This window comes from Phyllobates terribilis, unplaced genomic scaffold (assembly GCF_046119375.1).
Source record: "Phyllobates terribilis strain yellow unplaced genomic scaffold, ASM4611937v1 Scaffold_15__1_contigs__length_34870131, whole genome shotgun sequence".
NCBI classification, from domain to species: domain Eukaryota; kingdom Metazoa; phylum Chordata; class Amphibia; order Anura; family Dendrobatidae; genus Phyllobates; species Phyllobates terribilis.
Window position 1 is genome coordinate 30,105,497 of NW_027362775.1, and position 15,910 is coordinate 30,121,406.

The window sequence follows — 15,910 nt, forward strand, 5'->3', positions numbered from 1 at the left end:
TGTAAACCCAGCTAGTAGCTGTACCCTAAATGCTAGTGGGGAAAGCCAGGTTAGACCACCACCAGACAGTGGGTTACGCAGGTCAACCCGGATTACTAGGGGTCAAATACCAGCTCGCTGGAAGATCTAAATGTAAAGTATGTAGTTAATGTGTTATACTTGTTACCTGGTTACTAATACTGTTTTCCCAGTTTTCCTAGATACAATGGACTGACAGGTTATGGACGGTGAATAACCGGAACTACCACGTAGATAGTTGCACCTGGTGCCCTCTTGTGAAGATTGCCACAGAAGAAAAACCTGTCCGGCGTGGCCTCCTTGTGGTCCAAAGTAGTTAGCTTTTACCTTGCCGCCATGCCCAAGGCCAGGAACTTGGGGTTTATGGAGACAGGTCCCCACACTGTGGAAAACTTCACCTTGTTGGGTGATATGGACACCCGGTCACGGAAGCGCCGTGGCCTTAAGGACAAAATGTACTTGTAAATATGTTATGTTGTCATTTATACCCTGTATTTGTGTTTCCTGTTTAGTCCGGAGTACTAAATTTTACTAGGGGGGAATGTGTCACCCCAGGTCTGGATGCCACAAATATTAAAGGCTGTGTCTGAGAGCAGGAGGGAGGTTCCCTGGTTAGGGACAATTAGCATACAGCACCTCCTGTCCCAGGCCAGTAGGGTGAGCTGGCTGCCCCTATAAAAGCTGGAACTGGGGGCAGGGTTAGAGAGAACTGGACGACCTAGCTCAGGACTGAGACTAGTCCCAGAGAAGGAGGGACAGTTCAGCTGTAGCTGAGGAGTCCGTGAGGCAGAGGAGAAACTGCAAGCCAGGGACAGAGGCGACGAGAGTCGGTCCTGGCTGAGAGAATCACACAACCGGACATTGGGGTCCGAGGCTGTCAGGGTTGTAAGCCCAGCAGCAGAGAACCAACTCGCAAGGGATTGCAGGTCCCTTGGCCTAAGAAGCCTGGAGGCTCCGCCACACAGAGGGACCAGTACAGCGAGGAGAAAGCAAAAGGTACCCAAGGCCCGAGTCGCAAGCCATACAGGCGAGAAGTACACGGCCAGCTCAGGGACGTGGGCTATTACACCACGAAGAGGGGGATAGTCAGAAAGAGCATAGAGAGAACGGTAGGCCTACACACTCGCCCTGACCAGTGGGGCTCGCCCGAATGCTCTCAGACACCCAGGCCCATTCCTAACCTGTACTACTGTTGGGTCGTTAATAACACCTACAATAAAGACCCTGGACTGTTTGAAGCGGACTCTGAACTCTTACTATTGCGGCCTGCACTATCACCCCCAGCATTCACCTACACTGCCCTGAGGCTACACTCTTCCCGTGGGGAGTTATCCTACCCATGTGCTGCACATCAACACCAGCCTCAGCTGTCTGCCTTGCAGCGGCGGTTACCCTGACCACAATCCACGGGTGGCGTAGTCGGACATTCACAAATCTATAAATAGACTGCCACAACATTTGGTCTGACCACCCTGAGCCACGGGATCAGGTTGCCACTACTACCCCCAACATCGTACAGAAGCCCGGTTCCGGGTGCCCCACAGCCCAGGGGGTGAGTCATATACATATATAGTTCTCCTGCTCTCTTGTCCCCTTTCTCTCTATGACCAGTGATAGACTATTTTTATATCACATTTAGGCATCCATTTAATGTATACGCTGGGACATATAAGATAAACCGATACCTCTGACGGATGATGCACACTTTTAATGTTTCTTTTATGACTCTAAAACTATAAATCTGTTACACAGCTCCTTCCCGATCAAATAATGTGGACAGCTCCATTCCTCCCTCTGTGTATACATTGTGTAATGTGAATGTATTGTGCTCTGTGAACTGTATATGGGCTACAGAGAATGATACTTGCCACACGATGACCAGTAAAAGGATGATGGAATCCTGTAAATCCTGCAAAAATGAAAAAAGGGGAAATGGGGGAGGGTACAAATGGGAGGAAAAGGAAAAAATGACAAAACATTGTGCCTTTATGGCTAAAAACTCTCCGGATGCTCCTTGTAGACAAGTCGCTGTGCTCGCTCTCTCATTGCAGGTGCCAGGAATGACCAGTAACTGCCAATCACATGACCTCCTCACTGCAGCCAGAACATTTCTATTACATTTGAAACTTTCAAGTAAAGATTTAGCCCTGATTCATCAAGACTGGCAGTTCTCATATCGGAATGTGGTGGTTTCTGGTCCCTTAGTCTGACATTTATTTTCTAAACACTGTGTATTCATGAGCTCCTGAGTATTTGGGGGGGGGGGGGAATTCAGTATTATGGGTACCACATAGTCCTCCATACAGTATAATGTTCCCCATATAGTGCTCCATACAGTATTACGGGCAACACATAGTCCTCCATACAGTATTATGGACCCCATATAGTCCTCCATACAGTATTATTGGCACCACATAATCCTTGGAACAGTATAATGGGCCCCATATAGTGGTTCATACAGTATAATGGGCACCATTTAGTGCTCCATACAGTATTAAGGGCACCATATAGTGCTCCATACAGTATTATGGGCCCCATGTAGTCCTCTATACATATAAAATAAATAAACAAATACTCACCTCTCCCTTATCCCTCGCAGCTCCAGCCCCTGCACTGCTCAGCACAGAGGGCGTGCTGTAGTGATGTCATCGCGCCTTCTACACTGAGACATCACAGAGTTCAGATGGAGAGGGGGAATGATGGGAGAGGGAGCAACAGCTGATGGCTCCCTTTCCTATTGTTGTTTTCAACTGTATCGGCATCCATGATATGGATACACACGTTCCATTAATTTGGGGCAAAAGCAGAAATTGTTTTTAATTGGTTTTTCACCTTTTCAGCAACAAGCAAAACAGTGAGAGTAACACCAACCAATATTGAGATATGTTCTCACTATAGATTAGATACTAGACAGCAATTAAAGTGAGAATCTAAAACATAACTTTTAATATTTAATAGTTAAGAACAATAAACAGATAATGCCACCCATAAAAAGAGAGATGGATCTCAATGCTGGAATGATTATTACCATTAACACAGTCAGGGGACCATCTCTATATTAAATATGTGTAAAAATACATAAAGAGCTTGTACTCTATCTTCAGGTGTGAAGACCAGGCTCTGGATAGAATCTGTAGAGGGAAGAGGGTGTATACGGGGGACACAGTAAGTCGCCCTCCCCTGAAACACCAATTTTTAACAGATCCAGATATACATCAATTAAACTAGGGGAAAATCTCTGTTCTTCCCTTTATTCCATGGATTAAGCATTTATTTCTATCTCCAGGAATCCAGACATTTAAATGAAAAACAGAGATTTCTCAAAACACAAGTATGAGGTCTGAGTGCAGATCCTACATATTTATAATAATTCATACATGATTGTGTCAACAAAATGTCAAAGGGAAAGTGCAGGGCCTCCATACAGGGCTGGCTGTGGTCTGCCCTTGTCAGAGCGGGAGCTTTGTGGGGATAGTTTAAGTTTGAGCCTAAAGGGACTAACAGGGCCAGCTTATACAACTACTTGGTCCAGAAGGAACTCCCCAGACAGCAACTTTCATCCCGGAGAAACAAAGAATGGGTGAGAGAATTCCATTTTGTTGACACAATCATGTATGATGAGTATTACTGTGTATCTACACAATGTTACTTTACTGTGTCCTGTTTGCTTTTTACACCTTCCACCATGTATTCTAGTTTCAATTTATGCGAGACCCCCCCCATAATCCCAGGCGTGGGGAGCAGTGAATATTCTGGCAGCTGATGTCGGCATGTGAGGGCCGCTGCGCCGTTTATACACTGAAGTAAGTTGCCAGCCTCAGAAGATGGTGCCGCACCGTGTAGGAGCAAAGGGAAGGTGAGCAGAATGGTTTATTTTTTTTAAGTATGCGGCATGATGGGGATCATATATACTAGAAATGGCGACATATATACCAAGATAGAGGGCCACATATACAAGGATGGAGATCATATATACCAGAATGGGAGTGCCATATACACCAGGATGGGAGGGCCAAATACCAGGTTGGGGAGGACATATATACCAGGATGGGGGGGGGGGGCATATATACCAGGATGGAGCGCCACACATACCAGGATTTTAGATCATATATACCAGGAAGGAGGGCCACATATACCAGTATTTTAGATCATATATACCAGGATGGAAGGGCCATAAATACCAGGATGAAAGAGCCATATATACCAGGATGAGAGGGCTATATATACCAGGATTGGATGACCATATATACTAGGATGGGAGGGCCATATATACAAGTATAGGGGGAACATATATACCAAGATGGGGGACACATATATAACAGGATGGGGGGGGATATATATACCAGGATGGGAGGGCATATACAGTTGAAACCAGAAGTTTACATACACTATATAAAAAGACACATATACATGTTTTTCTCAATATCTAACATGACATCAGGATAAACCTTTCACGTTTTAGATCAATTAGGATTACCATCATTTTTAATATTTGCCAAATGCCAGAATAATGAGAGAGAGAGAATGTTTTAAAGCATTTTTATTACTTACTGCAAAGTCAAAAGTTTACATACTGTACATTTCATTAGTATTTGGTACCATTGCCCTTAAACTGAATGACTTGGGTCAATCGTTTCTCACAAGCTTCTCACAATAGTTGGTCGGAATTTGGGCCCATTCCTCCTGACAAAACTTGTGTAACTGATCCAGGTTTGTAGGTCGCCTTGCTCGCACCTTCGTTTTCAGCTTTGCTCATAAATTTTCTATAGGATTGAGATCAGGGCTTTGTAATGGTCACTCCAAAACATTGACTTTGATATCCTTAAGCCACTTTGTTACCATTTTGTCAGTATGCTTCGGGTCATTGTCCAATTGGAAGACCAATTTATGCCAAAGCTTTAACTTCCTGGCTGATGTCTTAAGATGTTGCTTCAGTATTGCCACATAATCTTCTTTTCTCATGATGCCATCTATTTTGTGAAGTGCACCAGTCCCTCCTGCAGCAAAACAAAACCACAACATGATGCTGCCACCCACGTGTTTCACATTTGGGATGGTATTTTTAGGCTTCCAAGCTTCTCCCTTTTTCCTTCAAACGTAATGATGGTCATTATGACCACAGGACATGTATCCAAAAATTAAGGTCTTTGCTCCTGTGCGTTGCAAACATTAATCTGGCTTTTTATGTTTCTTTTGGAGTAATGGCTTCTTCCTGGCAGAGTGGCCTTTCAGCCCATATTGATACAGTACTCGTTTCACTGTGGATATTGACACAATCTTACCAGCTTCCACCATCATCTTCATAAGGTCTTTTGTTTTTGTCCTTGGGTTGATATGCACATGTTGGACTAAAGCATGTTCATCTCTGGGACACAGAACCGTTTCCTTCCTGAGTGGTATGATGGCTGGACATTCCCATTTTGTTTGTACTTGCATATAATTGTTTGCACAGATGAATGAGGCACCTTCAGGTATCTTGAAATTGTACTCAAGGATGAGCCAGACTTGTGCAAGTCCACAATTCTCTTCCTGATATCTTGGCTAATTTCTTTAGACATTTCCATGATGCTATACAAAGAAGCAGTGCGTTTCAGGTGTGCATTAAAGTACATCCACAGGTGTGTCTCTAATTAACTCAGATGTTGCCAAAAAAATAGAAGCTTACAAACACATGACATCATCATATGGGCAGTCCAGAATTGTTTAAAGGCATAGTAATCTTAGTGTATGTAAACTTCTGGTTTCAACTGTTTACCAGGATGGGTGACATATAACAAAATTGAGGGACATACAGTTATATATTTGGACAGAGACAACATTTTTCTAATTTTGGTTCTAGACATTACCACAATGAATTTTAAACAAAACAATTCAGATGCAGTTGAAGTTCAGACTGTCAGCTTTCATTTGAGGGTATCCACATTAAAATTGGATGAAGGGTTTAGGAATTTCAGCTCCTTAACATGTGCCACCCTGTTTTTAAAGGGACCAAAAGTAATTGGACAGATGAAATAATTGTAAATAAAATGTTCATTTCTAGTACTTGGTTGAAAACCCTTTGTTGGCAATGACTGCCTGAAGTCTTGAACTCATGGACATCACCAGATGCTGTGTTTCCTCCTTTTTGATGCTCTGCCAGGCCTTCACTGCGGTGGTTTTCAGTTGCTGTTTGTTTGTGGGCCTTTCAGTCTGAAGTTTAGTCTTTAACAAGTGAAATGCATGCTCAATTGGGTTGAGATCAGGTGATTGACTTGGCCATTCAAGAATATTCCACTTCCTTGCTTTAATAAACTCCTGGGTTGCTTTGGGTCATTGTCCATCTGTAGCATGAAACGACGACCAATCAGTTTGGCTGCATTTGGCTGGATCTGAGCACACAGTATGGCTCTGAATACATCAGAATTCATTCAGCTGCTTCTGTCCTGTGTCGCATCATAAATAAACACTAGTGACCCAGTGCCACTAGCAGCCATGCATGCCCAAGCCATCACACTGTCTCCGCCGTGTTTTACAGATGATGTGGTATGCTTTGGATCATGAGCTGTACCACGCCTTCGCCATACTTTTCTCTTTCCATCATTCTGGTAGAGGTTGATCTTGGTTTCATCTGTCCAAAGAATGTTCTTCCAGAACGGTGCTGGCTTTTTTAGATGTTTTTTTTAGCAAAGTCCAGTCTAGCCTTTTTATTCTTGATGCTTATGAGTGGCTTGTACCGTGCAGTGAACCTCTGTATTTACTTTCATGCAGTCTTCTCTTTATGGTAGATTTGGATATTGATACGCCTACCTCCTGGAGAGTGTTGTTCACTTGGTTGGCTGTTGTGAAGGGGTTTCTCTTCACCATGGAGATTATTCTGCGATCATCCACCACTGTTGTCTTCCGTGGGCGCCCAGGTCTTTTTGCATTGATGAGTTCACCAGAGCTTTCTTTCTTTCTCAGGATGTACCAAACTGTAGATTTTGCCACTCCTAATATTGTAGCAATTTCTCGGATGGGTTTTTCTGTTTTTTGCAGCTTAAGGATGGCTTGTTTCACCTGCATGGAGAGCTCCTTTGATCGCATGTTTACTTCACAGAAAAACCTTCCAAATGCAAGCACCACACCTCAAATCAACTCCAGGCCTTTTATCTGCTTAATTGAGAATGACATAACGAAAGGATTGCCCACACCTGTCCATGAAATAACCTTGGAGTCAATTGTCCAATTACTTTTGGTCCCTTTAAAAACAGGGTGGCACATGTTAAGGAGCTGAAACTCCTAAACCCTTCATCCAATTTTAATGTGGATACCCTCAAATGAAAGCTGAAAGTCTGAACTTCAAATGCATCTAAATTGTTTTGTTTAAAATTCATTGTGGTAATGTCTAGAACCAAAATTAGAAAAATGTTGTCTCTGTCCAAATATATATGGACCTAACTATATACATAATGAGGAGGAGGAGGAGTTAAGGAGCTGGTTGTTAGAGCTCTCCTGTTAGGTTTTTTTTAGTTTGCTGGTCACATGACCATTTTTGCCTATTTTATCCGGCTCCGCCCTCCTGGCCTTGCTGGACTTCATTGTATTTACTACTCTTGAGCTAGCTTGGTGCTCTGTTGCCGTTCTCTGTTAGTTTTGCTAGGTCTTCTGACCTCTATGCTTTTTGTTGTGTGTTTGTCTTTGACTGCTACTATTTCTGCTAGGAGGTGTCCAACTTATCCCAGTCCCTACTTCTTGTAGGGATCCCTCCCTCACATCTATAGGTCTTCGTACAGACTAGCCGAGGACTTTAGCGGGTCTGATCGCAGGATCAGGTTCCCCGTTACATCGTAGGGATATAGTTTAGTTTTATTGTAGGGACAGATATCCTGTATTTCCTTAGTCCCTGTAGCTGATCATAACACTGGTTGCCTGAGCTACAGACGGTACTACCCACACCACCTTCATCCAATCAGTACAGTGAGGATGGCCTGAAGAGGAGGAGTAGAGGAAGGACGAGGTGGAGAAGATGGACAGGTGTCCTCTTGGTGGGGACAGAAGTCTTGGCTGTTGGCAGTCTAACACACATGGCTGAGTTTATGTTCCACTGCATTTCCTGCGACCCTCACGTTATATGCATTTTGGCCAACACTAATTACTGGTTGGTCACCCTTCTAGACCTACGCTACAATGAGAACTTTCCATCTCTCCTTCCCGTGGCGGAGAGGTCTAATAAAATGTTGCAGTACTCGAAGGCCCTAGTTGAGGAATTATTAAAAAAAAAATTCCATCTGACAACGCAGGCAGCAGAGGTCACAGTTCCTTAGACAACAAAGGAGTACTGACGATTGAGACACACACCAGATGGAGCAGAGGCAGGGGAACACTAAAAAAGGTCTGGGACAGTTTTCTCAAACCCTCCCAGCGCCCAGGCCCTGATGTCTGGTGTACTCTGACAAGGAGGGAAAAGTTTTGGAAGATGCTGAGTACCTTGCTGACCGTACCAGCGTCCTTCATGATTCCTCTGTGCCTTACAACTATTGGGTATCCAAGCTGGACACATGGCATGTACTGTCTCTCTACACCTTGGATGTCCTGACCTGCCCTGCTGCTAGCGTTTTGTCAGAGCGGGTTTTTAGTGCCGCCGGGAAAATTATAACTGATAGGCACATCCGCCTCTCAACTGAAAATGCTGACAGGTTGACCTTTTTATGTCCTCCTCCTCCTTCTCCTCCACCACCATATCAACAGGGTGATCATGCTACCCTTACTATAAATCTTTTAAGGGTGTTTATAATACCCGCATTGAGAATTTTGAGAGGCCTATCGCTAACATTTTCTGATATAAATGTATACCCCCTCCGGGGGTAAGGCTGTGTGCCCACGTAGCGTTTTTCAAGCGTATATGCTGCGGAATTTCCGCAGCGTAAACGCTTGAAAAACGCATGTATATCCGCACCCCATGGTCCCCAATGGCATTCCGCAATGTCAATGCCCATGCTGCGGATTTTTCCGCAGCGTATATGCTGCGGTCAAAAATCCGCAGCATGTTCATTAATTTTGCGGAAGCGCAGCGGAATCAATGTGCGGATGGTACCCAAGTCTGGATGAGAGGAGACTCTCATCCAGACCTGGGTACCAAAGAACCTGTAAAAAAAAAGAATAAAATAAAGTTTATACTTATCTTCTGATGTTTTCCCTCCGTCGCGCTGTTGTCTGAAGGACCTGCCACGTCACTGAGTCATGTGACCCACCACATGACACAATGACGTCACCGCAGGTCCTGCACACAACAGCGTGAGCCGCTCAAGCCTCCGGACGGGGCAGAGAATGCATCAGAAGGTGAGTATAAAGCTTATTTTTTACCATTCTGAACAAGTTGTCAAGCACTTTTCCAAGTGATGCTTGGAGAAGTGCTTGATAACCCGCATGCGGAAATGCATGCAAAGACGCCTCACAAACGCTTCTACCTGGCAGGAAAACCGCATGTAATATCCGCATGCGATTTTCCCGCCAGGGAGAAGCGTAAAAAATATGCTTCAGGTCCGAAACGTGGGCACATAGCCTAAATGTTTTCCAGCCCATGCACTTAGTGCATGCGCATTATCAGTCTAGGATACCCACTCATTAATAATGGGAAAAAAAGGTTTTCTGAGTCCCTCCACTACGTCTCTTCAAAGAGGTATTGGAGTGCCTCCTTCTAATTTTTGGCAGTCCTTAAAGCGCATGCATTACCAGTCTAGGACACCCACTCCTTATTAATAGTAAAAAATGCTTTTCTGAGGCTCCATCTTCTTGTTGAGGGAGCATTTTTGGAAACCAAAAGAGCCGGATTCTATTAGTATATGATCCAGTGCCTTGTTGTGGGCTGTCAGGTGGTCGTCACATTGGGAGTTCTCACACTGCATACAGGATGTCACAGCCAGGACAGGAGACTTTGTACAGTAAGTATAGAAGATCCTGGTCTCCTCCATATTAGGCTGAGTAGATACGAAATGCTCCACTATATTCCCCAGCAGGGTTGATGAAATAACAGTCCTTGGTGCTGCTACGTTAAACTAATAGCTTTTTTCAGGGCTAATTCAAATAGATTATATTCTCTAATAATACCGTTCTTATCTGTAGTTCATGTAGTTTGAGCTGTCGCAGTAGGGATAGCTATTACAGGCATCTAGTCAAGAATTATTGCCTTATAGTCCTTGCTGCTGCAACCTAAAAAAAATATCAAGGTAACATCTATTCTATTCCCTATTAATACCGCTGTTAGCTGTATTTAGTGTAGGGATAGGTCATAGGTATCATCTGCTGGAAATGAGTGTTCATTTTGGTCACATATATCTCTTCCACAGTTCATAACTTGTTTGCTTTTTCCCATAAACTCATTGACAGATTCGTGTTTTTTATGGTGATCTGTACTCAGAAATTAAGTAATAAAAAGGATGGTGGTGCTTGCAGTTGAGCCCTTGAAACCTGCTGCAAGAAAGGACGATTACCACAGTCGTCTAATGGGTAAAGTAGATAAAATGGTATATATCTGATATATACAGACTTGCGCTTGTAACAGGGCTGGGGTAAAAGGAGAAAGGGAATGACAAGAATCAGGTAGTTAAAAAATGTAAATTCATTAGAGTACAATAAAAGAACTGAAAAAGTAAAAATGGCGGGAGGATATTCTGTTTTTTTATTTTTAATTATATACGGTATATATATGGCGCCCCTGAGGGTTCAGTCGCCACAGAAGTACTGCACCTCACCCCGAGGTGTGGTGTCTCCCTTCTCTCAGGTAAGGTGGGAGTGCTGCACGGAACCCCAAACACCTGCATCCAACACTACCCTACTCCAGGCCGGCTGGGGGGGCAACATGCAGAGCGCAGCTGCTGAGCCTTGTCCCTGGCTGGATGGGGGGAACCAGTAGTGGGTGTGGGTGGAGGAAGTAGTTAGAGAAAGCACTTTGATAGGAGTATAAATAGGGAAGCCATCTTAGAGAGAGTGTGTTCAGTCAGAGGAGGAGAGTGAGATATGAAAGTGGGGTTCTGCCAGGTACACCCGAGCTGCCTGAGGAAGGACTGAAACCTTGCCCGGTGAACGCAGTGCGACGCGGGAGGCTTGCGCCGGTACAGTGCACCTGTGGACTGTCTAAGAACTGTGAGTAAATCTTGGATGACTGCACTGAGCTGCCTCCGCTCCTTTATTTCGCCGGTGCCATTTCCCTCCCTGCACTATAACGCCCAGCACACCTCCTCCATTTATCTACACTGCCCTGAGGCCTGCTCCACCTGTGGGGAGCCGATCCATCACAAGCTGTCCTAAAATTTGCCTCAGAGGACTGTTGCAGCGCTGGTGATCCTCACCAGACACCGCAGGTGGCGTCACGGCAAATTCCCCTACAAAATATCCCCCTTTTTACACTGACCCGCCCTGGGTTACGGACCGGGCCAGCCACCGTGATCTCCCCCAAAAGCAGCCATAAGGCTCGGCTGTCGAGTACCCCATGGCCCTGGGGGCGAGTCATATATATAACAATAAGGACACTCGAGGTATATTCCTGTTGGTCCTGGATAAAGTGCGCTGTGCTTCTGATGTTAGAGGATAATAAGTGTGTGTACATATATCTCAGACATTAGCGCCAACAGACTAATCGTTAGCAAAACTGATAGAAGGGACAAAAAAATAATAATTAAGTCAATATAGCGATTCATAAATAAATGTCATAAAAGATTAACTTTATTGATGAAGTAAAAAGGTGCAGTGGACATACAAAAACAGGAAGATGGTGCAGATCACACATATAAATAGTAAAATGTAAAGGAGACTCACTGCTTAGTATAAAATCACAAATACAGTATACTGTATATAACCATCATCTGAAATATATATAAGCAAATATGTGTAAAAATACATGTATACTATTGATGATGCTATGAGAATATACGGGGGTATGGGGACTAAATAATGGTCAAGTATACAAGATTGGGGTAAAAGGTATATATATATTCCCATACATGGCACGGTCAAATAGCGTACACTCAGGATGGATGGGAAAAAATGAGTTTACTGCATACTTTGTTCACAGCAGGAGCTGCCTTACAATGTGCCCACCCCGACACATCACAGGAAGAGAGAGAATAAAAATGCTGCGCTAGCCAATAGGAGAGGGACGCAGAGTGTAGTGACGCATGCGTGAACTGGTGAAGTCCGGGAGCTTGCCTCGACCCACATCACATGACCGACCGTGACACAAACTGGATTGTGACGCCGAAGGGAACAAAAGATACAGGAAGAGAACTGGCAGGGCACCAGATGAGAATGCGTGCCACCGGGGCAATCTGCAAAAGTAGTGTAGCATTCATAGTTCATAGAGAGAAATCAACACTGTGCATAGTGGGAGCGTAATACTCAAAAAAGGCCACAAGATGGTGCAAAACAGCATGGTGTTATCTGTATAAAGCACAATGAAGATAACACAATTATGTGATATTATGACAAAAGGATAATAATATTGCCAGGGTCGGACTGGGGTGCCTAGGGCCCACCAGGGTAATTGACTCTAGGCGCCCACACTACAACTCTGTAATCTAACGAGATGCAATTTGCAGCTTGTCACTACATTACAGAACAGGAGGAAGCGCTGGGCATTGTATATGAGTATATGTAAGTGTAATGCCGGCACGATCTTCCTCCAGAGCGGATATACCAGCAGCGTGTTTCACACAGTAGATTCACTTGTGTGAAACTAGCCTAAATTCCATTTAGTATTCATTGTATTTCTGAGTCAATGTTCTACCAGTAAAACAAAAAGCTAGCTATCAATACTAGATTTCATGTATCACCTACCCTGTATCACTTTATAACTGGCTACCAACTGATCCGGTGGTCTACGCAGTATTCTCAGCTCTTGCTTGTTCACAATGCACAGCATTCACATTGGTCCTACATAAAACAACATGTAATACTATTAGTTCTTTCATTGTAAAGAGGAAACTGTTGTATATTGTCTTATTTTGCAATTGTACTGTTTGCAGCGTACTTTGGCCTGTAAAGGGGATGTTCTGGAAAAATTATTTTCTAGCAAGTGCCCTCAGCATGCCTCTCTAAACAGAAGATTCGTACCTAGGCACTGTTCACACCGTGTCTAAAATGTGTACGTTTCATCCATGAAGGGTCCGTTTCACGTCTGTGTGCCCTCAATGGGTCATCCGTATTCCATGGACACTGCTCAGCTCAGAAAATAATTTCCAATGCATCTATCTGTTAAAAACGGACCAAACATGGATGTCATTCCCGTGATTTTCACAGACCCATAGAATTTAGTGTGTGTGTGTGTTTGGTCCGCATCACGGACCAAAAATAGTGCATGTGTTCATGAATTTTTTTCATTGACCCATGGTCCGTAAAACAACACTGATGTGTGAACACACATTAAAATCAATGTGTATGCGTGCTGCAAATGAGAAATGTGGACAACACATGTCAGTGAAAAATTGAAATGTGAATAGGTCCTTACCCGCTATGCACCGCTACGGTCTTCTACATCACCTTCTCCATGTCCATGGAACAGTCCACATAGTGTTTCCATCTATCACAGCCGGCACAGGAGCCAATAACTGGTTTCAGTGGTGACATGTGAAGCCAGTCATTGACTGCAGTGGAGCATGTGGCCATTGCTGTGGCAGATATAAGCACAGCGAGACCCAGAGCATTGACATGCAAGAGGCATGGAGGACCTCAGCGGTAGGGAGCAAGTAAGTATGAAACATCTGTTTATAAAAGCAGGATGCAAAAATATGGTAAAAAATCATGAAGATCATCCCAGCATTTTTTCCTTAAATTATACACAGGTACCTGTTACAGCTTACCATGGGAATGTGCCAGGCAGAGGCGATTTCACTGCTCCAATATGAGTCGCCTCCCTCTGCTTTACGTCACAGATTCTACAATTGCTATTGAACGTGGCATCTGAGGGTTTAAATAACTGGGTATGGTGGCATCGCCAGCCCTGATCTTTGCAGTTCGGTGCCTGCTGTATTATACTGCCTGCACCTGGCATGTATAGAGCACAGTCAATGTAGCAGCGCGCTTGCCTATTTTGCTGGCTCACGACCAGCCTCCCTTTATAGTCAAAGGGAGCATCAGGCTGTATCAGGAAAGTGCTGGAATTTTGTGAAATCTATCCGACTCTTTCCAGGCAGAAGAGTTGGACGGATTTCACAACGCAAGTGTGAAAATAGCCTTACAGTGTGAATGACTTGGTGCTGTGGGCTCGGATGCAATACCCGTCCCCGCATCATCAGTGCAGTAACAAACCTACAACTCCCAGTAAACCCTGAAGAATTAAATCTGACAGGGCATGCTGGGAATGGTAAGTTTCAGAGGGGAAACCACTCACATTATTATTATTATACATTTTATTTTAGCAGTGCAGTGTGTATATACAGATACTGAGAATTACACCCAGTATACAGTGCAGGAGAATTGGTACTATCCAGTGTATATAAAGGATAATACATAGAGAATTATGCCCAGTATACAGGACAGAAGTGGTACTCTGCAATATATATAAATATATATATATTTATACACACACATTATATATACTGTAAGGCAGTGCTTGTCATTATCCTGGGGGATACTCGCTTCGCTGCGTCAATTTAAAACACACCTGCCATATTTTCCGGTATTTCTCAAGTCAGCAGTTTATTAACTCCATAAACTGCTGATTTCCGGGTCCAACTCCGTGGCCCACCGACACAGATATAAAGTCCACGAGCCCAAGTGGCAGACCGGCCCACTTGGCTCTAGTTACAGCCTCCCGCAAGGTAATAATAAAACAATGTCCATGAAAATGTCCATAACACAAATAGTATTACCTACGTCGGGCTTTAGCTGCTTTGGTCCATTTGTTTCCCAGATGGGGTCTCTAGCCTCTGGCCCTCCAAGGCTTACTGACATCCACATGGGATCCAGGCTTCACCCGGCCTCACTAGGCTTCAGACAAACAGTGTCCCACCCACCCGGGGAACAGGCCTCATGCCTCTCTCACAGGTACACTGCACACTGCTCAACTCACCAGGTTTTTATATATCCTGTAGACACAGCCACAGGACCTGTGCTTATCTCACAGTCACGTGTCCATACCTTCTGTGAGCAAAAGGACCTGTGTGATGTCACAGTCATGTGACCAGTCAGCTGAGGGGGAGGAAATAGCCTAAACAGACATACTAGATCATTATAGCAATGCCGCTGCACCACAATACATACAGTGCTGGCCAAAAGTATTGGCACCCCTGCAATTCTGTCAGATAATACTCAGTTTCTTCCTGAAAATGATTGCAATCACAAATTCTTTGGTATTATTATCTTCATTTAATTTGCTTGCAAGGAAAAAACACAAAAGAGAATGAAGAAAAAATCAAATCATTGATCATTTCACACAAAACTCCAAAAAAGGGCCAGACAAAAGTATTGGCACCCTCAGCCTAATACTTGGTTGCACAACCTTTAGCCAAAATAACTGCAAAAAAACGCTTCCGGTAACCATCAATGAGTTTCTTACAATGCTCTGCTGGAATTGTAGACCATTCTTCTTTGGCAAACTGCTCCAGGTCCTTGATATTTGAAGGATGCCTTCTCCAAACTGCCATTTTGAGATCTCTCCACAGGTGTTCTATGGGATTCAGGTCTGGACTCATTGCTGGCCACCTTAGAAGTCTCCAGTGCTTTCTCTAAAACCATTTTATAGTGCTTTTGGAAGTGTGTTTTGGGTCATTGCCCTGCTGGAAGACCCATGACCTCTGAGGGAGACCCAGCTTTCTCACACTGGGCCCTACATTATGCTGCAAAATTTGTTGGTAGTCTTCAGACTTCATAATGCCACGCACACGGTCAAGCAGTCCAGTGCCAGAGGCAGCAAAGCAACCCCAAAACTTCAGGGAACCTC

At 44.1% G+C, this 15,910-nt stretch overlaps 1 long non-coding RNA gene across 1 annotated transcript in view; it reads right to left on the bottom strand.

Annotated features, from left to right (window-relative positions):
- LOC141175996 (uncharacterized) overlaps nucleotides 1-15,122 on the bottom strand; it is a 32,749-nt gene extending 17,627 nt beyond the window's left edge. The window contains exons 1-2 of the long non-coding RNA XR_012253085.1: nucleotides 15,041-15,122; nucleotides 12,808-12,903 (exon numbers count right to left, since the gene is read on the bottom strand). This is a non-coding gene — a long non-coding RNA (uncharacterized lncRNA). The remainder of the gene's footprint in view (nucleotides 1-12,807; nucleotides 12,904-15,040) is intronic.
- Between the last annotated feature and the right edge of the window lie 788 nt (nucleotides 15,123-15,910).